This window comes from Myotis daubentonii, chromosome 7 (genome assembly GCF_963259705.1).
Source record: "Myotis daubentonii chromosome 7, mMyoDau2.1, whole genome shotgun sequence".
Taxonomy (NCBI): Eukaryota; Metazoa; Chordata; class Mammalia; order Chiroptera; family Vespertilionidae; genus Myotis; species Myotis daubentonii.
This window is the reverse complement of record NC_081846.1, coordinates 31,755,758-31,778,575: the sequence shown is the minus strand read 5'-3', so window position 1 is coordinate 31,778,575 and position 22,818 is coordinate 31,755,758. Positions and strand designations below refer to the sequence as shown.

Below are 22,818 nucleotides of genomic sequence, written 5' to 3'. Positions count from 1 at the left end.
AATACAGCCACAAGAAGAAAGGGGATGCCTAACAATATCTTGCATTTCTATAGTCTTTTTCGGCTTTTCAAAGCACTTTGATACATTATCACAACAACTCTATACAGTATTATCCTTACTTCATAGATAGAAAATTAAGGATTGGAGAGGCTATCACTCAGATAAAGGCAGAACCTTAATTTAAACCTTAACTGCTATTTTCTACAATGTACCATAATGCCTCTCGGGGGAATTAATTTTTTTGCTGTATTATTGATTTTGAGTTTAAAGTTTTTTCTCATGTTTAAGTCACAGGTTTATTTTTCACTTGAAAATTATTCTCTTCCATTGTGGTCATATCCCCTATTTTCTTTGATTTCCCTCAACTCTCAGATACAAAGGGCAAGATTTAGCCTAGGATAAGAAAGAATTTTCTAACAATTAGAGTTGCCAGGAAAAAAAAAAAGACGTTTTCCAGAAAGTATGTAAACAGCATGTGTTAGTCAGCTAGAGCTGCTAAGACAAAATACCATACATTGTGTGGCTTAAACAACAGATATTTATTTCTCAACAGTACTGGAAGCTGGAAGGTCCAAGAACAAGGTGCTAGCTGATTTGGTTTCTGGTAGGGGCTCAGTTCCTGGCTTGCAGATGGCCACCTTCTCCGTGTCCTCACATAGTGGAGAAAAAAATGGATGGGCAGCCCAGCTGGCATGGTTCAGTGGATGAGCGTCAACCTATGAACCAGGAGATCACAGTTTGATTCCCAGTCAGGACATATGTCCAGTTTGCGGGCTCGATCCCCAGTGCGTGGGGTGTGCAGGAGGCAGCCGATCAATGATGCTCTATCATTATTGATGTTTCTGTCTCTCTCTCCCTCTCCCTTCCTCTCTGAAATTAATTTTTTTAAATATATATATTTTTTAAGTGGATGGGCAAATCACAGGAGAGTCATAACTATACCATGTGTGGTACCACTATCTGGGTGACAGTTCTATTTGGAAATGATGGTTCCTGGACAGGTCGCTGCTAAATGAAAGCTTTTTTAAAAGGGCCTAAATCTGAGACTCTAGCCTGATAACTTTCATGGAATAAGAGGTGAGAAATTTAACAGTAAGCCTTTGTTTCTGAGCCATCTTCTGAGCGAAGAGCAAAGGCAAAGACCTCTGTCCATAGTGCTGCCACTTACTGGCGGTTCATTCACATGTTTGTTAGCAGGGTCTGTCAGTGCCAGGTAATTTGCTGAACACTAGATACAAAATGATAAGCTAGTTTTCATATTCAAAGAACTTGTATAAGGGAGAGAAAAAGAAATTAACGATCAGAATATGATGTGATAAGTGCCTAGTAGTGTAAAATACTATGGAAACTCAGAGAAAGAATGACTACTGTCGGAGGTGTTGAGAAGACTTCAGAATTGTCATTTGAATAGAATCTTGAAAGATGAGTAGGTGTTGAGCAGTTTAATTTTTCAGATACTGGAGAGTAACAGGAAGGAAAGTGAAGGCATAAAAAATGAGGAATGAGAGAGTTGGGATCAATAATGAGGATCAAAAACAAGTCCTTAGAATTGCTGGAAATTTCATTCAAAGAATACTTGAGGTTCTACCTAGAGTCCCCTGATACTGTATAGGTCATTGGTGATCTTTTTGAGAATGGCAGATACTTGAGGAAACAAACTATAATCTGCCAAGATTTGAAAATGGATAATAGGTGAGGAAATAAAGTCACCAAGAGTACAGTAGATTACTCTTTCAAGAAATCTGGTGATTTAGGAAAGCAGAGATTAAGGGAGTAGCTTGAGTAGATGGAGAGATTTTATTAGAGAATTGAAATTACTTAAGCTATCCAATTTTGTGCAAGTTGCTTAACATTTATTAAAGAAGGATAATGCTTGCTGCATATGCCTTATAGAGATGTTATGAAATAAGTGAAATAATATATGCCAACTCACTTTTTTTTTCAATTTTATTTATTTATTTATTTTTAGGATGCTCTTTTTTTATTGTCTAAACGTTTACATATGTCTCCTTTTTCCCCGCTTGACCCGCCGCCACCCACCCCCCCCAGCCATTCCCACCGCCCTAGTGTCTGTGTCCATTGGTTATGCTAATATGCATGCATACAGGTCCTTTGGTTGCTCTCTAACCCCCCCTCCCCTGCCATTTGTCTCTGGATCTATTCTTGTTCATCAAATGATGTTGATCATTATATCCCACATATGAGTGAGATCACGTGATATTTATCTTTCTCCAACTGGCTTATTTTGCTTAGCATAATGCTCTCCAGTTTCATCCATGCTGTTGCAAATGGTAAAAGTTCCTTCTTTTTTATAGTAGCATAGTATTCCATTGTGTAGATGTACCACAGGTTTTCAATCCACTCATCTGCTGATGGGCACTTAGGTTGTTTCCAAATCTTAGCTATTGTAAATTGTGCTGCTATGAACATATGCCAACTCACTTTAAAAACCATAGCTCTACAATGCATTCTGCTTACTATTACATTGTTAACATTTATTTATCTTTGCTTTAAAGTTGCTTTCTATTTTTCAAATTTGTAGGTGTCATGTTTCAGGATGTTGATAAAGCCAGAGTCTTAGTGATTATTTAAAATATGTGTATTGATTTTTAGAGAGACAGGAAGGGAGAGAGAGAGAGAGAGAGAGAGAGAGAGAGAGAGAGAGAGAGAGAGAGAGAGAAAGAGAGAAACAGAAGCATTGATGAGAGAGAAACATCGATAGGCTGCCTCCTGCACGCTTCCACTGGGATGGAGCCTGCAACCCAAGGATGTGCCCTGACCAGGAATCAAATCAGTGACCTCTTGGTGCATGGGATGACACTCAACTAACTGAGCCACACCAGCCAGGGCTTAGTGATTGTCTTTTTATTCCAGGCTAAACATCTGAAGCCTTTTTTCACCATCCTGGGAAGTAACTGTGGCTCTTGGACTGATAGCAAAGGAAGCCCCCTGGGTGACACATATGTCCCATTTGAAAGCCAAAATCATCTTTGTCTATGCTTTTATTAAGAGTGTTACAACTTGAGGAAGTTGATTTCCCTCTCAATACTGCAGCATTTTTAAAAATCTAGGTAAATTTTTGCCCAGCCAGAGTGGCTCATTTGGTTGAGCGTCGTCCTGTGCACCAAAGGGTTGCCAATTCAAATCCTTGTCAGAACACATACCTTTGTGGTTTGATCCCTGGTTGGGGCATACATAAGGCAACTGATTGATGTTTCTCTCTCTGACTCCCCTCTCGCTAAGCATGTCCTTGGATAAGGATTTTTTAAATAATAATAATTACTAAAACTAAGTAAAATTCAGGGACCTTTCACTGGATTTTGATAGAATTCAAAGAAATGTCCCCATGCCTCCAAAAAACATAAAAAACTGGCTGATCCTTTTGGGAACATGCCATTGGGAAAAAGGCCTTGTATTATCTCTTCTTCAATCAGGAAATTCTGGGAAGCAAATAAAAATGCAAAGGGAGTCTCTAAGAATATCTTTGGATATGTCTATTGTAGCTTGTTTCTGACCAGTTTCAGATACATATAGGCACATATCAGTAGAATAATAAACCTACTAGAGAAAGAAAGTTTTGTTTTATTGTTTGACTTTGCTAGTGAGAAGGCTGTGTAATGTTTCAAATAGTGATCTTTTTCTCATTACTAAATTACTTACCTCCTCTGTTTCCAAGGCCAGCTTAAATTTTGATTGTATGCTTTCCAAGCATAGTACCTTTGCCAGGGCCAGAGTATTATTTAACAGGGATCTCACCACTGATTACAGTGCTGCATATTATGTTTCAAGGATACTGAAACCTGGTTTTTCAGGGAACCCATTTCTATTTTCTTGTCCCCCATAAATAAAAACACCACAAGAAAAATCACTGGGAAATTTTTGGTAGAGACAGATGTTTAAATGTCCACGAATTAAATTGGTGCTTAAGAATGTACTAAAAGACAGGATGCTCTGTATAACCAATGCTTGTGCAAAAGAAGCCTAGAAGAAGGGCTTTGACAGAAATGATATTTAAAAATTCATGAAGGTAAAAGAGGAAGAAGAGGAAATGAGTTCCAAAAGTGAGCAAGGAGGAGAGAGTTTGAGAGGGGAGAGATCATAAAGGCAGAGAGTTAAAAGAGAACAAGAAAAAACAACAACAACAACAACAAAAAAACACTAGGAAAGCAGAGAAAGGCATTCCTATGATGAAAATGCTCAGGATACCTCTAAATAGAAATTTCCTTTTTTTACTGCTAGTTTTAGCTGCTTCATCCCCAGAGGAATGAGAAAGGAGAGGTTTTTCTTTACACCTGTGATCTTGGACTGAGGCTTTACCTTATATTGCTCTGGTCTGCTGTGGTAGACATTAGCATACAACATTATGTGCTTAGTCAGCCACTTTGCCTGAAAATTCTACTTACCTTGAAGATCCTCAGACAGGTAATGAACCACATGCCCATATATAAGTTACAGGTACTCTGCCAAGTCATGAATTCAACTTAATGCAGAAGGAGCTTTTAAATTCTAATATGTCTTTACCTGCAATTCGGCTGACTGACTTAGCAGTTCTCCTTAGGGAGAATTTGGGGGCGGGGGGGTTGGTTGATTAGTTTGCTTTTTGTGTTTTGCTGAGCTCCAGCTCTAAGTTTGCCTTTCCACAGCCTGCTGAACCCAGAATGAGGAGTTCTCCTGGTTTGGTTTCTAGACACTCTTTAGCGAGCCTTGCTTTCAGATTGCTCAGCTCAAAACAGAATTCTAATCAACCCCTCTGACCTGCCCTTTGATTCTCAGTGTGGTTCAACACATATTTGAGTGCCAATCATGTGCTGAGTACTGAGAAGAAAGGATAAATAATATAGTGCCAATGGAATTTGACTTGCAAACTTATATGTGTAGTACATTCTGATAAGTACTGCGATGCAGGTGTAAACAAGTGTGCAGGTGCACTGAGAAAGGATCAGATAGCTTTGCCTCGAATTATATCAGGGACTATAATCAGAGAGGAGGTTGACATAGCACTGGGTCATTGAGGAGCATACTGGAGGGTAGGATGCTTGTTCTAAGCCTAGTGGAGCAGTGTATGCTAAGCACTGAAGCACAAGAACATAATGTCTTTAGGAGTGGTTGGGGGATAGGGTGCATCTGGAGGCTAGGGTAAGAGGTGACTCTGAAGAATGGACTGAATAGCAGAGGCTAAACTGATTATCTTCCTCCCTCCAATAAATCTTTATTTACTCTCTTCTTTTTTTTTTTTTTGTTCTGCTTGTTTATTTTGGTTTTTAGATTCAATTATTGATATGTATATATTTATTGCCATTTTATCGTTCATATTTTTTTATCTTTTCTTTTTTTTTTCCTTCTTAAGAAGACCCTTTAACATTTCATATAATATTGCTTTGGTAGTGATTAATTCCTCTAGCTTTTTCTTGCTGTGAAGCTATATCTGTCCTTTGATTCTAAATGATAACTTTGCTGAATAGAGAAATCTTGGTTGTAGGTCCTTGCTTTTCATCACTTTGAATATTTCTTGCCACTGCCTTCTGGCCTACAAAGTTTCTGTTGAGAATCAGTTGACAGTCTTATGGGAGGACTCCCTTGTAAGTAACTGTTCTTCTCTTGCTGCTTTTAAGATTCTCTCTTTGTCTTTAACCTTTTGCATTTTAATTATGGTTTGTCTTGGTGTAGGCCTCTCTCTCTTGACTTCTTTACCAAGGCTTATAGTAATTTATTATACTTACTGCCCTCCCAGTTGCCTATTGATTTTCTATTCTGCATAAAATTGTCCTTTCTACTTGACACTATCTTCCTATCTCAGCCTTCTCTATTAACTTATAACCCTTATTTTAAAAAAAATCAACATTCCACAAACCTATTTACAAAGCCTAAACTTTATATATTCCTCAGAAATGTGTATGTTTGAGGATAAAAGGACTTTTATTGTACACTCACACAGGTTAAACAGAGACCCTGTCAGAGCAGAGGTCTTTCTATCCTAGACAGTGCTTCTTATATTATCACTGGTAAAGAACCAGGTTTTAACTTCTAATCCTTCACAGGCTGATATTCTTAGGAATTAAGTGAAAATAAATTCCTAGAAATGTGGCATACAAAATAAAAGTAAAAAGTTTTTATTATTAAAGGCAACAAAGAAATTACTCTGCTAGATTGCTATTAAAATTTTTAAATACTTATCTTGTCACAGACTAGTAACAAATGGGTTCACAAACTAGCACCAGTTTGTGGACCACATTTTGAGTAGCACAGCTATAGAATTCCTCAATACAGCTTGTGCCTGATATGCAGTAGAACTTCAGTGCATGTTTGGGGAATAAATAGTGAATGAGATGGTTAGCATGATTATAGTAATAGGAAGGAAAAAACAACAGTCACGTCTCTCTTTGGAGAGTTGGAGGGAAATGGTTGAGAGGGTAAGGAGTACTGTAATAATATTACCCTCGATGCAAAATAATCTTATTCTCATCAGTCTTTCTGAAGGTCTATCCTTTGGCTCTCTACTGAGGCAGATATACACTAGCAAATCACCTGGGTCAATTTCTGAGACATGTTCATTTTTATCTTGCCAAATATGTAAAGTTTACTCTAAATATCTGCAGAAAAATGTCAACCCACTTACCTGATTTAGCTCTCACAAGCAAAACTGCAGGTGGCTAGAATTGATTTAAAATACTAACCATTGTCTTCTAATCAAAGCATCTCTACATGTAATAATATGGACCATACTGTCAAATGCTTTTTCTGCCTGAGGTCTTTCCCATTTCCTTCTGTGTCTTCTCAGAAGATTAGCTGAATAGGGTAATAAGTCTTTTTCAAAAACTTTGTAACTAACAAGCCTTCTATGTCAATTAAGGCAATTTCATATTGCTTACAACAGTGCAAATTTTCAGTTCAGTGAAAATACAAGGAATTCATGGTGTCATTCAGGGAATAGGAAAGTAGGAGATCTATTTTTTAATATTGAAACACATAGCCGCATTCAAAGGAGGTCATTATTCTGAAATATGTGAACTTAATGTTTGAATGCAACTTATAATAGGGAAGTTTTGTTATTATAAGTACAACTAGAGTCCTGGTGCACAAAATTCGTGCCTGGCCAGTGATCAGGGCCAATTTGTGGGTGACCGGCAGGGCGATCGGGGCAGGAGGGGCAGCCCACTGACACACACCCTGGCTGGCCTGGGGCCTGCGGGCTGGGGGCAGCTCCTGTGTTGAGCGTCTGCCCCCTGGTGGTCAGTGTGCATCATAGCGACTGGTCGTTTCACCATTTGTTCCACCATTCAGTCAATTTGCGTATTAGGCTTTTATTATATAGGATTCTGTGTCCATTGTAGATCAGTACAGCATCAATAACTCAATATATCATCCTCATTCTCTACTAGCCATATCCCAAGAGGGCATTGTTAGGAAGGGCAAAAGAACCATTTCATAGTATATTTGAGGGTCTGCCTGCTTTTCTTACCCTCTCAACAGTTCCCTTAGCTCTTCTAGGTCTGGAGGCCTGTCCTCACAAAGATACTCAGGACCCCGCAACTGCCTAAAGCCACTTTCTTTCCAAGAGTATGTAGTGTGAACAGACCTCTGTCTTAATGCTAGCTATGTTAGTTACTAGCTGTAAGTTCCTGAGAAATGTCTTCAACTTCTGAGAGCACTACTATTTCATGTGGGTGTCAGTATCCTATATAATAAATGAGTAATATACAAATTGACCCTAACAGCAGAACGACCAGTCGCTATGATGCGCACTGACCACCAGGGGGCAGACGCTCAACACAGGAGCTGCCCCATGGTGGTCAGTGTGCTCCCACAGGGGGAGCTCCACTCAGCCACAAGCTGGGCTGACAGGTGACAGCGCAGTGGCGGTGGTGGGAGCCTCTCCCGCTTCCACAGTGCTAAGGATGTCCAGCTGCGGGAGCGGGCCTAAACTGTCAATCAGACATCCCCCAAGGGCTCCCAGGCTGCCAGAGGGATGTCTGACTGCCAGCTTAGGTCCAGTTCCCCGGGGAGCGAGCCTAAGCTGGCAGGTGGACATCCCCCAAGGAGTCCCAGACTGCGAGAGGGTGCAGGCCAGGCTGAGGGACTCCCCCAAGTGCATGAATTTTCATTTACCAAGCTTCTAGTTAAATTATATAAAATTGAAAAATAGAAAAGAGGTACTCTTAGTACAGCACTTGGCATATGTATTGAATGTAGGTACTCAAATATTACTTTTTTTTTACATTGCCTCCTCTTTCTTTGAGGACTAACTATAAGCAATGAATATAGCCAGGTGCCAAATAAGTCTGGAAATATTGTTCATCTTTTTCCTGGTCTTATACTGTACATTTATCAAGTTAAACAAGACTGTTAGAAAGCTAGCTCTGAGGAATGCAAGAATTAGGACTTTGTCTGCATTGATAATGAACCATAAATTAAGAATTATTTAACTTTATAGCCATTATTAGGCTAATACAATCAGTGGGGTTTCCCTTAGCCTTTGGAGATTTTATAGAAACTCAGAAGAAAGACCAGAACCTGAGTCTTGGGCTAATATCTGTTCTCCTAGTCCTGACTGGACTGGTTGTCTAGTGACATCTCTAATCATGGGAATGTGGAAAAGACCAACTCCTCAACTGGTACTAGATCTGTTACCTGAACATTGTTGTGGCTTTCTTGATTTTATACAATTTAATGTGGTTCAATAATTTCTGGGAAGCTAGCCTAAGCTAGAAAAGTGCCTCTAGTCATCCAACAAGTCCTCTTTATAAATATGTCTTTTACTCATCAAGGATATATAATAAAAGACCAAGAATCAGGGACCCCAAAAGTGAATGAGTTCTGCCCTGTGGAATACACTAGCAGCATAATCTGAGCTGGCATTCCATAACACCAAAAGGCATCCTGTATCCTGCAATATTTGGAAGTGTCTTTCTAGCCTCATGTCCTGGAGGGACTGCTTGGCCTATACCCGTGGTCGGCAAACTGCGGCTCGCGAGTCACATGCGGCTCTTTGGCCCCTTGAGTGTGGCTCTTCCTAAGCCTTAGGAGTACCCTAATTAAGTTAATAACAATGTACCTGCCTATATAGTTTAAGTTTAAAAAATTTGGCTCTCAAAAGAAATTTCAGCCCTAACCGGTTTGTCTCAGTGGATAGAGCGTCAGCCTGTGGACTCAAGGGTCCCAGGTTCGATTCTGGTCAAGGGCATGTACCTTGGTTGCGGGCACATCCCCAGTAGGGGGTGTGCAGGAGGCAGCTGATTGATGTTTCTCTCTCATCAATGTTTCTAACTCTCTATCTCTCTCCCTTCCTCCCTGTAAAATAAATAAATAAAATATATTTAAAAAAATAAAAAACTGAAAGAATTCTAACAGATAACACTTCTCATTTAAAAAAAAAAAGAAATTTCAATCGTTGTACTGTTGCTATTTGGCTCTGTTGACTAATGAGTTTGCTGACCACTGGCCTAGACCATAAGCTTTAGAGATCATGACGTTTTCATCTTCTATCCCCAGGTCTTGAGTATAGTCTGTTCCTGATACAGACTGGGCAGATAGGATAGCAGATCGTGTCATATGAATGTTAAGAGAATGGATGTTGAAATCAGGCACTCAAAAATCAACTTTATGACTTATTGGCTTTATGACCTTTGAGCAAGTTACTTGCCATCCCTAAACCACAGATTCCTCATCCATATAAGGACTATAATAATGCCTATTTCATAGGTTTGTGAGGATTAATTTAGATCTGGATAAAGAACTTAGCCAATGCCAAACCGGTTTGGCTCAGTGGATAGAGCGTCGGCCTGCGGACTGAAAGGTCCCGGGTTCGATTCCAGTTAAGGGCATGTACCTTGGTTGCGGGCACATCCCCAGTGGGAGGTGTGCAGGAGGCAGCTGATCGATGTTTCTCTCTCATCGATGTTTCTAACTCTCTATCCCTCTCCCTTCCTCTCTGTAAAAAATCAATAAAAATCTACACTAATAAAAGAGAAAAATGGTAATTGGCGTACGACGCTACCCTTTTCATTGGCTAATCAGGGCTATATGCAAATTAACTGCCAACAAGATGGCGGTTAATTTGCATATGTAGGCACAATGCAGGGAGGTGAAAGGGAAAGCAGGAAGAAGCCCCCTGCCACTGACAGTGATGGGAAACCCAGGGGGGAGCTAAGAGCTGGGGGACAGGGCAAAGGTGGCCCTGGGACCGCCTTTGCCCTGCCCCCCAGCCATGATCGGAGAATCAGGTGCCTTTTCCGCCCTGGCCAGTGATAGCAGGAAGTAGGGGTGGAGCCAGCGATGGGAGCTGGGCACAGTCGAAGCTGGCAGTCCCAGGAGCTAGGGGCCCCTTGCCTGGGCCTAAAGCGAAGCCCACGATCGCGGGGCCGCTGCAGCTGCAGGTCCCCGCTGCCCAGGCCGAACGCCTAGGCCAGGGGCATTAGGCCTGGGCAGGGGCGGAGCCTGCAACCGCGGGGAGCTGGGGGTCCCCTGCCCAGGCCTGACACCTCTGCCGGAGGCCTCAGGCCTGGCCAAGGGGCCGATCCAGTGATTGGTGATCGGAGGGTGATGAGGGTCAACTCCTCTGGCCGAGGCATCAGGCCTGGGCAGGGGCCAGAGCCAGTGATCGGGGGGAGATGGGGGTCCCCTGTCCAAGCCTGACACCTCTGGCAGAGGCGTCAGGCCTGGGCAAGGGGCCGATCCTGCGATTGGAGGGTGATGGGGGTCAACGCCTGAGGGCTCCCAGTATGTGAGAGGGGACAGGCTGGGCTGAGGGACACTCCCCCCCCCCCCCACACACACACACACATACACCCAGTGCACGAATTTCGTGCACCGGGCCCCTAGTATATATATATATGAACTTAGCCAATATCTGGCACTCAGTATATGTTAGCCATGATCATTATAGATCAGTGATACTGTTACTATTGTGCATGTTACTGCCAAAGATTCTTACACCCAAAAGATGTGTAACATGAATCATCTAACAACAGAATTCTTGGTAAAGTCTTCCCCTTTAGTTTCTTCTATTCATTTAAACAGAAATTTTCTTAGGTATTGCCCATTTGATAAGAAGTGTCTGATAAAGTGTACCAGCTGGTTTATATCATTGCTCTAGATAATTTTATTTATGCATGTATATTTTTTAAATTGATTTCAGAGAGAAAGGGAGGTGGGGGGAGAGAGAGAAACATCAATAATGAGAGAGAATCATTGATCAGCTGCCTCCTGCATGCCCCCTACTGGGGATCAAGCCTGCACCTTGACCGGAATTGAACCTGGGACCCTTCAGTCCGCATGCTAATGCTCTATCCACTGGGCCAAACCAGCTAGGGCCAGAAAATATATGAAAGTTTTCCGATTTTATTATTTTTAGAAGTTATTTTGGAGGAATAATGATCTGGTGGGGACTTATGAATATTTTTAAATATTTACTTTGTCAGTTTAAAAATAAGCTAAACATTTTCAATTTCCATGGGAAAGCCCTCAGGGAAAAAAACTTCATTTGTTGTTGTTGTTGTTATATCTCTAGTGAAGTTTAGAAATTTGAAGACTGTATTGCCAAGAAGCTGCAAAGAGCCCCTGTCTTTGAGCTGCTTCTTGTTCTCTCTGCACAGTAAGAGAAGCATTTGGGAAAATAGTCCATTGTTTGTTGTTGGTTCCTAAAGCGCTACCAGGGGAGACTTATACTCCTGGGTCTCTTCTTATGTCCCCAGGAGGGCGTTGATGAAAGGTGGTTATTAATCTGCACCAACTTCAGTTTATTATCTGTATTAGTTCCCAAACATGTTTTTGGCAGAGAAATAAATTCTACAAGTCCCCTTATAGTGTTTATCCTTTTCCAGCACTGTAGCCAAGGGTTTTGTTTTTTTCAAGCAATTTTTTAGACATTTCATCTTTTTCCCTCACTGCCCACCTTTCTTCTCCCCCATGCTTGCCTTCCATCCTTTGTGCACACAAAATATTTAAGCCCCAGTGACTGTTTTCCCTTGAAAAATGTGTTGCTATTTCAAACTTTTAGTTTTATAAGAACTTATTTCCTAGAAACATCTTTTAACTCCCAGTATGAATTCTTTATTTAACCACTGTAGACCACCCCTCCCTATGTGGTGGTTGAGAATATGGGCTTTAGTGTCTATATTTTTTTCTTTCCATTCTTTAAAAGGCTTTTTCCCCCCAGAACCTAAAGCTACTCAAAGTCTGGTCTCTGGACCAGTGGCTGGTTAGAAATGCAGAATCTCAGGTCCCACCCCAGACCTACTGAACTGGAATCTATATTTTGACAATATCTGAATGTGATTTGTATATACATCAAAGTTTAAGATCATGTTTTGCTCAAAGTAGTGATTCTTAACCCTGGCTGTTCAGTGTAATCACCTGGGGAATTTTGAAAAAGTCAGATGCCTGGGTTCCATCTCCAGAGATTCTGATTTAATTGGTCTGGGGGGTGGCCCAGGCATTGGGAGTTTTAAACATTCCCCAAGTGAGTCTAATATGCAGCCAAGATTTAGACCACTCTTCTGTACGAATTTATAATTTGCCCTAGTTTCTTAGAATATCATTAGGTATAAATCAAGGCAAGACTGATAACTAAAAAAAAAAAAAAAAAAAACCTATATTTTTTAAATTACACTTTTTGGGAGGATGTATATATGAATAGAAAAACATTGGAAATATAGACCCCCAAAATATTAAATGGTAATCTCTGGGTTATAGGATTATAGCTATATGTTTTGTCCTTTATTTTCCAAACTTTCTATAATAGCCATGAATTCTGTTGGTTAAAAATCCTCACATGTGTACATATACTTTTTAGTAAATGTAATCACATTCTGTGTGTTTTGTGAATTGCTTTTTAATTTTTTTAAAAAAAATTTTTATCGCTTCTCGGCCTTTTGGCTAAGATCAAGTGTAATTTTTTAAAAATTTTTTTTAAATATATTTTATTGATTTTTTACAGAGAGGAAGGGAGAGAGACAGAGAGTTAGAAACATCGATGAGAGAGAAACATCGATCAGCTGCCTCCTGCACATCTCCTACTGTGGATGTGCCCGCAACCCAGGTACGTGCCCCTGACCGGAATCGAACCCGGGATCCTTCAGTCCGCAGGCCGACACTCTATCCACTGAGCCAAACCGGTTTCGGCTAATTTTTTAAAATTTTTATCTTTTTTTCACATATCAGTATATTACAAATATTTTCTCATATCTTTAAATATCATTTACACAGGCTTTTATATTGCTTAAAGTGAATCCTGACCCAGGATGACTGGATTTTTACTTTAACAAGTATGTTAAACTGACTAGGTAGGGCCTTTGAGAGACTGACTGATTAACTCTTGGAAACCTTCAGTATTTGGAAGCTTTTCTTGTCCACAGAAGGCAAGATGTTTAGATGGAGATGTCAAAACTGCAGTGAGGTCAGATCAGACCTTCCCAGAAGTTTTTCTAACTATTGTTAAATGAGTACCAGCATTTGTTTGAGCTATAAACCTAACACATAGAACTGGACTTTACCATCCCAAAAGATACTGCACCACAGGGAATTCTTAATGATGTTTGGATTGCAACTTATGTGTCCTATTAGTTGGAATTATATTTCTAAACTTCCTCTTCAAATCCTTTTTGGTTTAGTTGGAATTGTGTTTCAAGACAACTAGCATCGCCGAAACCGGTTTTGCTCAGTGGATAGAGCGTCGGCCTGCGGACTGAAAGGTCCCAGGTTCGATTCTGGTCAAGGGCATGTACCTGGGTTGCGGGCATATCCCCAGTAGGAGATGTGCAGGAGGCAGCTGATCGATGTTTCTCTCTCATCGATGTTTCTAACTCTCTATCTCTCTCCCTTCCTCTCTGTAAAAAATCAATAAAATATATTTTAAAAAAAAAAAAAGACAACTAGCATCTCTTACAGCTTCCTCTGTGGAAATTATGCGTGGAAAGCTGGAAAATCCTTAGGGAACCTCAATGATGTGTAGTTGGCTAAGCTATGTTGTAATCAAAGCAAATTAAGTGCATCCTCTTTCCCAAACTTTGGGAATAACAGTTTTACAACTTAAAAAAAAAATCTTCCTGCCCAGCCAGCATGGCTCAGTGGTTGAGTGTCGACCTATAAACCAGGAGGTCACATTTCAATTCCCGGTCTAAGCACTTGCCCAGGTTCTAGGCTCGATCCCCAGTGATGGGGTGTGCAGGAGGCAGCCAATCAATGATTCTTGTCATTGATGTTTCTATCTCTCCCTCTCCTTTCCTCTCTAAAATCAGTAAAAATATATATTTGTATTTTTTAAATATATTTTATTGATTTTTTACAGAGAGGAAGAGAGAGGGATAGAGAGTTAGAAACATCGATCAGCTGCCTCCTGCACACCCCTCACTGGGGATGTGCCCGCAACCAAGGTACATGCCCTTGACTGGAATCAAACCTGGGACCTTTTAGTCCACAGGCCAATGCTCTATCCACTGAGCCAAACCAGTTAGGGCAAAATATATATTTTTAAATCTTCCTATAAAATTGTTCTGTCCTTAACCCAGTTAAATTGTATTATATGGGAAGAGAATAATTTGCTAATCATCTCTGTACAAAAAGAAGAAAGGAGATACATTCTGCATTTGGGGAACCTTTTTATCTTTTATTTCTATTTTTTCAAATATGTTTTTGTTGAGTTCAGAGAGAGGAAGGGAGAGGAAGAGGGGGAAGGAGTGGGAGAGAGATAGAAACATCGATGAGCCCAGCCGGCATGGCTCAAGTGGTTGAGCGTAGACCTATGAACCAGGAAGTCACGGTTCGATTTCTGGTCAGGGCACATGCCTGGGTTGTGGGCTCAATCCCCAGTGTGGGGTGTGCAAGAGATAGCCAATCAGTGATTCTCTCATCTATGATGTTTCTGTTTCTCTCTTCCTCTCCCTTCCTCTCTGAAATCAATAAAGATTTTTAAAAAAATTTTTTTAAAGAAACATCAATGATGAGAGAGAACCATCAATTAGCTGCCTCCCAGATGCCCCCCATTGGGGATCGAGCCCACAACCTGGGAATGTGCCCCGACCTGAAACCCAACAGTGACCTAGTTCATAGGTCAACGCTCAACCACTGAGCGATGAGCTGGGCATTGGGAAATCTTTTTAAAGATGCATACTATTTTTCTCTGCAAAATAAAAGTTCTTTTTGTCACCTTTTTACCTCATTTAACCTTTTCCCAACCAAAATCACTATATAAAAGGTTCAGAAATATGCAGTGTTTAGTTTCAGAGCAATAGGCTTAATATTTCATTCACAGAATTAACAAAGCTTTTAAACTTAGCATTCTGAGGAGAAAGATTCCAAGGCATTTCACAAACTGAAGAAGACTTCAGGAACTGTACTCATCGACTACGGATGTGTGTTCCCTTTCAGTAGTATTTGATCTGAGTTTGTGCCTTTACTTCTGAGTTTGTGCCTTAACTTGAGATGGTAGTGCTATCGGCCTTGGCTATCTTGCCTGGATATGCAAATCAGGAAGAGACCAGACACCTGGGCATGGCACAGTACTGAAAGGTGATACGGGTTCGTGAGTGTATATTCAGCTTTGGAGGCATGTTTTAGACACTGATACTTATCTTATCTCACAAGACCAGATCACAAGCAAGCCAAAGATGGTACTTTGTACAAGCCTTCATTATAGATAGCCCTTCTCACATTGCATTGTAATTATTCTTTTACCTGGTGGTTTTTCCTACCTGGAGGAGAACTCCAGGGAGCATGCACAGAGAGCATGTCTAAATGTTGGACAAATGAAATGTCTAGTTCAACCTTGTTATAATCCAAAACTCTTTGGTCATATTCAAATCTGGGTTAACTTGATTTTTTTTCACCAATTAAAAGTTGATCACTAGTTAACACTAGTGTTTAACAACTGTAAAGTAGATGACTATTCTGCACTTTCTAGAGGGAACATAATTATGAAACCTATTTAAAATTATATCAAAATTTGGGGATTGGCTTTTTATTTATGTTCACAATGATATTATGTTTTGGATGTAAATCAAAATATCATAATGTCTTAACTCTTTTGCTTTGTTTTGTTTTGTTTTTTTGTTAATTCTCACCCAAGGATATTTTCCATTGATTTTTAGAGATAGTGGAAGGGAGGAAGAGGGAGAGAGAGAGAAACATCAATGTGAGAGAAACACATGCATCGGTTGCCTCCCGCATGCGCACAAGGCCTGGGATCTACCTGCGACCCAGGTAGTGCCCCTCACCCAGAATCAAACTCGAGACCTTTTGGTGTGCAGGCCGACACTCTACCATTGAGCCACATGGGCCAGGGCCTTAACTGTTAAATAAGATATGAACACACAAATTAAGGAAAGAATATTTCTCTGGTCACTGATATAGTAAATTAAATGAATAAAACACGTTTGATTTTTGGATTGTCTTATATTGCCCTAAAGCATTATTTTGACTTCTTAACTATTAGTCAAAAGCTACTTGTGGTAGTCAGTTTGGAGTTTTTTTCATCCTGAGTAACAGTTTTTTTATTTTTTTAAAAATGAAATATATTATTGAGATTAGTGTAGAATATATATTATACTGTATATTAAACTATGTTTCAGTATATATCAAATTGCTATTTAAAATTAGTTTCAGAAAATATGAGAATGTAAGAGAAAATTCACTGAAAAAAATTTATACTAAAATAAAGAAATATTCTAGCCCTAGCCGGTTTGGCTCAGTGGATAGAGCACCAGGCTGAGGACTGAAGGTTTCTGGGTTCCAATCTGGTCAAGGCATGTACCTTGGTTGCAGGCTCCTACCTGGCCCAGGCCCAGGCCCTGGTCAGGGCTTGTGCAGGAGGCAACCAATTTATGTGCTTCTCTCACATCGTTATTAATCTCTGTCTTTCCCTCTTTCTTCTACTCTCTCTAAAAATCAGTGGAAAAATATCCTCGGTTGAAGATTAAAAAAATAATAATAATAAAATCAGTAAAAACCTTTTAAAAAAAGGAATGTTCTATACAAAAGAGTGATTTCTTTATAAACTTAGGAGGTGGCTTAGTAAAGTATGGCCTGTCTCTACCTCTCACTAGTTATGAGGCTTTAAATAAGTCTGTTAATATCTCTGGGGTGTTTCTTCATTTTTAAAAGGATAGGGTCAGCTGAGATAATATGTGTAAAAGTAATTTATAAACTTTAAGAGACTATGCAAATGAATTATGGATTTCATTAATAGCCTTAGTAGGTTTGATAGCTGATTCTGTATTTTTTTTGTTTGTTACTATCAAAGGATTGGTTTAGAAAACATTAGAGTGGAAGGTATATTTGGGCATGAGAAATAACTATTAAGCTTTTCATATATCTACAGAGTTCATATGCAGAACAGACTTTTTTTGTCATTTATAAAATAAAAGTTCAAAAAAAGGTGGAACAGGTTGTGTTAGACTCTCCCTAGTGTTTTCTTTTTTCAGTTTTATTGAGGTATAATTGACATATAATGTTTTTTTCTTTTGTTTTTAAGAATAGATCCAGACCAAGAATACATTTTAGCTTTGTGCTAGATCCTTTGTATTCTTACAGACCCTTTTTCACATGCTTAGTAAGTGTCTCTCTGATTATTAGATTTTTGCCTTTTGAAATATTTATTACCCTTTTGTTAATTTTGAAGACTTTTTCTTGATATCTCTACAATTCTTTTTAAAAACTATATAACAGCCTTATTGAGATATATGATGTAAATCCACTATATCATACAATTCACACATTTTAAATGTATAATTCAATGGTTTTCACTGTATTCAGAATGTCGTGCAACTATCAACACAATCTTTTAGAACCTTCATCACCCCAAAAAGAAACCCTGTGTCCATTGGCAATCACTCCCCATTTCCCCTACCCTTCCACCCAGCCCTGGGAAACCATGAATCTACTTTTTATCTCTATAGATTTGCCTATTCTGGATATTTCATATAAATGGAACCATAGAATATGTAGTCTTTTGTTCTGGCTCCTTTCACTTAAGATAGTATTTTCAAAGTTTATCTATATTATAGCATGTATCAGTATCTAATCCTTTTTTCATTCCAAATAATAGTCCATTGTGTGAATATTCCACATTTTATTTATTCATTTATCAGTTGATGAACATTTGGATTGTTTCCACAGTTTTGGATATTATGAGTAATGCTGATATGTACAAGTTTTGTGTGAACATATGTTTTCTTTTCTCTTGGGCATAAATTTAGGATTGAAATAGCTGGGCCATATGGTCACTCTGTTTAACCTTTAGAGGAGCTGCCAGACTCTTCTAAAGTGGCTGCACTATTTTACATCTCTACCAGCAGTGTATGAGGGTTCCAGTTTATCTACATTTTAATCAACACATTTTATTGTGTCTTTTTTTTTACCCATTCTAGAGGGTATAAAGTGGTACCTTCTTGAGGTTTTGCATTTCCCTAATGACTTGTGATTTGAGCATCTTTTCATTATTTATTGATCATTTGTATACCGTATATTTGGAGAAATGTCTATCCAGATTCTTGCCCATTTTTTAGTTGGATTGTCTTACTATTGAATTTTAAGAGTTCTTTGTATAGTCTGGATACAATTCCCTTATCAATGATTTAAAAATATATCCCTTTTTTTCTTTCAATATATTTTTTTATTGATTTCAGAGAGGAAGGGAGAGGGAGAGAGCAATAGAAACATCAATGATGAGAGAGAATCATCGATCGGCTGCCTCCTGCATGCCCCGCACTGGGGATCGAGCCTGCAACCCGGACATGTGCCCTTGACCAGAATTGAACCCGGGACCTTTCAGTCTACAGGCCGACACTCTATCCACTGAGCAAAACTGGATAGGACTCCATATGAATGTTAGAATCAGTTTGTCAATTTCTGGAAAACCAACTGGGATTTTGATAAAGTTTAAGTTGAACCTATAGATCAATTTGTGAAGTACTGTCATCTTAACAATATTAATTAGTCTGATTCCTGTAATGCTCCCTAGACCTATAGGAGAGAATAACAAAAAACGTTGTAAAGAATAAAGTTCTTGTCCTAGCTGGTTTGGCTCAGTGGATAGAGCGTCGACCTGCGGACTGGAGGGTCCCAGGTTCAATTCCAGTCAAGGGCACATGTTTGGGTTGCAGACTTACAGGAGACAGCCTATCAATGATTCTCTCTCATCGTTGATGTTTCTATCTCCCTCTCTCTTCCTCTCTGAAATCAATAAAAATATTAAAAGTTTTTTTTTAAAAAAAGGAATAAAGTTCTTTGCTTTTCTTCCACAAGTAAAGAGCCTCTGGGGAGAATTTGACAAGTGGATGAACAAAGGGGAAACCTCCGAACCCTGTTATCCATCAATCCCAGCCTCCCAACTAAGGGAGTTTCATATACTGAGCTTTTGGGTTTCCAGAGGCAGACAGTGGGCTGTCCCCTACTGATAGGCATGTATATTCCACTCCTTCTGACCTCCAAAGCATCTGAGGTGCTTAGAGACGGTAAAGCAGTATAGATGAACCTTTTGTTTTTTACCCTCTAAGCCAGGGGTTCTCAACCTTCTGACCCTTTAAATACAGTTCCTCATGTTGTGACCCAACCATAAAATTATTTTCGTTGCTACTTCATAACCGTAATGTTGCTACTGTTATGAATCATAATGTAAATATCTGATATGCAGGATGGTCTTAAGTGACCCCTGTGAAAGGGTCATTTGACCCCCCAAAGGGGTCGCGACCCACAGGTTGAGAACCAGTGCTCTAAGCCAACCATGTCAAACTCAAAGGCTAACACGGGCCAAACAAGGTTTAAGTTTATGTGAGCCGCAAAAAACAAAAGCTTCAATTTTCATAGAAACGTAGGTTTATTTCAATAGAGACATGCTGAATACAAAGAGCTGAAATAAATGAGTAATTGTTAACATAAAATAATAGAACATTTTAATAAAAATTATTATTTTTTCTTGAACATTAACTTACCAGACACTGAATAACTGCACAAATTAATAAGCATAACGCAAATAAACCTATTTTTCTTGTTCTCCAAAAGTGAAATATTTTCTGTTGCGCACACCAAACAAGTCAGTACAAGTCAGTACAAGAAGTGGCAATCGGCTGCTAAAATATTTGCTGCTAGTATTAGTGGAGAGAAATGGTGCGTCTGCGCATAAGGCAGTAAAGGGAAATGAATGCAACACGATTATAGTAATTAGTCATTAGCAATCGTTGTAGTTCATTATTAACTAGAGGCCTGGTGCATGAAATGAATGCAGTCGGGGGGCGTCCCTCAGCCCAGCCTGCGCCCTCTCACAGTCCAGGACCCCTCGGGGGATGTCCGCCTGCAGGCTTAGGCCCAATCGCCCTGGGGATCAGGCCTGAGCCGGCAGTCAGACATCCCTCTCGCAGTCCGGGGCTCTCAAAGTCTGGGACTCCTCGATCCTTACTGCCCGCCTGCAGTGGAGGTGGGAGAGGCTCCCGCCACTGCCGCTGCACTTGCCAGCCATGAACCCAGCTTCTGGCTGAGCAGTGCTCCCCCTATGGGAGTGCACTGACCACCAGGGGGCAGCTCCTGCATTGAGCATCTACCCCCTGGTGGTCAGTGCACTTCATAGTGAATGGTTGTTCCACTGTTCAGTCGATTTGCATATTAGGGTTTTATTATATAGGATAATTATGTATAACAGTGTATTGTAAAAATTAAGGTATGAAATTTTTATTAAAGTGTTTCTTACATATCATTATATTGGCTGGGCCCCAAAAATATTCATTGTGGGCCAACATGCGGCCTGTGGGCTGCGAGTTTGACATGCTTGCTTCAAGCCTTTACCTTTCCTGGACATGAGAAGTTTGCTTTTTGTTGTTGTTTTATGGTTGTTGGTTTCTTTTGTTTGACTTTTTAGAGGAGTTCTTTAAACTTTATCAGCCAAAACAGTTTGAGAGTTAGCAAGATAAAATTTTATCTTTAGCTCAGAGGCTGTGATTTTTCAGCCTGAAAATGTTAGACTCATAAAGAGGCCTAAGCTGTAATGATTCCACTGGAAATCAGTTTGTAAACATAATTACAATATCAGTTAATATAATGGCCCATTTTTGTGTTGAATTTTACAAAAAAAAAAAATTTAGTTATATGTAGTTGTGCTTTCATGTACTAGATTAGAGTAAAGAATAAATAGTTGTGGGGTCTGTCCTTCCCATGCCCTTTAGGGTTTTGTCTTTCTGACTCTTCAGACTCACATTCTTTTAAATGTTACCTTTGGGAAAAGTTGGCCTCTTTTGTACTCAGAAGGCTTGGCTCTTTCTCTTAAGAGCCTCTCTTTTTTCCTCAGAAAACTAAAGAGTATAAAGAATGCTTTTTGCTGATGGAAACCTGGTTTTTGTTTTTGATGCCTGATGGCATGATTTCTCACTCTGGATATGATCTTTTTCTCTCTTGTAACAAAGCATGGAACTTCTACTGTGCTTTCTCTCTGAAAGTCAAAGGGTCGTGGCAGTCCCTAGAGGAAAGTATAGGCTCTGGCTGTCTGGAGATCGATGTTGAAACCAGATCTAGTGACAGTGATCAGTTCTCCCTGAGGGAACTCTCTCTCCAGGTAAGGAAAGAAGGACAGAACTGGCTCATTAGGGCTGCTCAGTGATCATTCATAGAACTCCTAGGCAATTTTCAGTCTTAAAACTCGATCAATCAGAAAATCACCTGCGTCTTCATCCCACTGTTAACTAGCTGTTTAATATTGGTAAAGTTTTCAATGTCTCCAAAACTTAATTTTCCCACTCAGAAAGCGATGTAATAGAGTTAAATGATACTTAACTCATGGGGTTTTGTGTATAAAGCACCTTATACAGGGCTTTGGCACATGAGTGTTAATGAGATAAAGTATATAAAGTATGAAGAAACAAGACCTAAATAAAGAAGTTTAAATGTAAGAAATAAAATAACAGTGCACACAAAAAAGACTATACTCAGAGAAAAGAGTGATTTTAACAATAATATTAACCCTTTGAGTGCCAACCAATATCCTAGGAACTATGCTAAAATTGCCAAGGCATTTTTGATTTTACAGCAGTTTAGGAAAAAAAATTATGAATCGCAAGTAAATGAAGTTACATATTCAAAAATTTAAGGAAACCTTTACTACATTTGTTTTCTGCACTTAGGTGCCATCTGTCAATAAAGAGTGGACTACTAGCATCTAATAGTGACACTGCTGGAGGAGTGCAATAGTGCTCCCGGCACTTTTGGAGAAAGACAGGAGGAGCGTGATCACGCTCCCCGGCACTCTAGGGGTTAATACTAATCCTAGTGAGTACTCACTGTATTCCAGGCACTGAATAGTTTTACATACATTAATTAATTTTCATAGAATCTTCACAAAAATCATATAAGTTTTTATTGCTTTTTGGAGTTGCAAACTAAGCCTTAAACTAAGCCCAAAGTCACAAAACTGTTAAATGACAGAGCCATGATTATAACCAAGGCCGTGAGACTTCAGGCCTATGCCTTAACCACATGGTGTACCAGTTACCGGTAGGAGGAGAGGGACTGAAACAGAAAATGAAAGAATGCTAGAATATGGAGAAGTAAAAGGGAAGGGGTTTCAGGTGGGAATAAGGCTTAGGAGAAGCATAAAACAAGGTTTCAAGGGATAGTGTCACTTATAGGGACAGGTCAGTGATTTGAAATACTTTGGCTGAAGCAGGTGGGTTGTTTTTGTGGATTTTTAAAAATATGATTTTAGAGAGGAAGGGAGAGGGACAGAGAGAAACATCAATGTGACATCCATTCTCTCTCTCGGCCACTGGAGCTTACCGTTGCATCGAACCAAGATGGCGGCATAGGTTAACGCCGGTGTTTGCTGCTTTGAACAACTACTTCAAA

At 39.7% G+C, this 22,818-nt stretch overlaps 1 protein-coding gene and 1 pseudogene across 2 annotated transcripts in view; both read left to right on the top strand.

Annotated features, from left to right (window-relative positions):
• Positions 1-22,818, top strand: part of PDE6D (phosphodiesterase 6D) — a 54,297-nt gene that overhangs the window by 5,751 nt on the left and 25,728 nt on the right. Inside the window, exons 2-3 of one of the 2 annotated variants that reach the window (XM_059703524.1) lie at positions 15,425-15,504; positions 17,465-17,542. The exons of the other annotated variant lie outside the window; for it this stretch is intronic. The gene's annotated coding sequence lies outside the window, so the exon portion shown is untranslated. The remainder of the gene's footprint in view (positions 1-15,424; positions 15,505-17,464; positions 17,543-22,818) is intronic. 2 annotated transcript variants of the gene reach the window in all.
• LOC132239018 (U2 spliceosomal RNA) lies at positions 12,854-13,030 on the top strand (annotated as a pseudogene).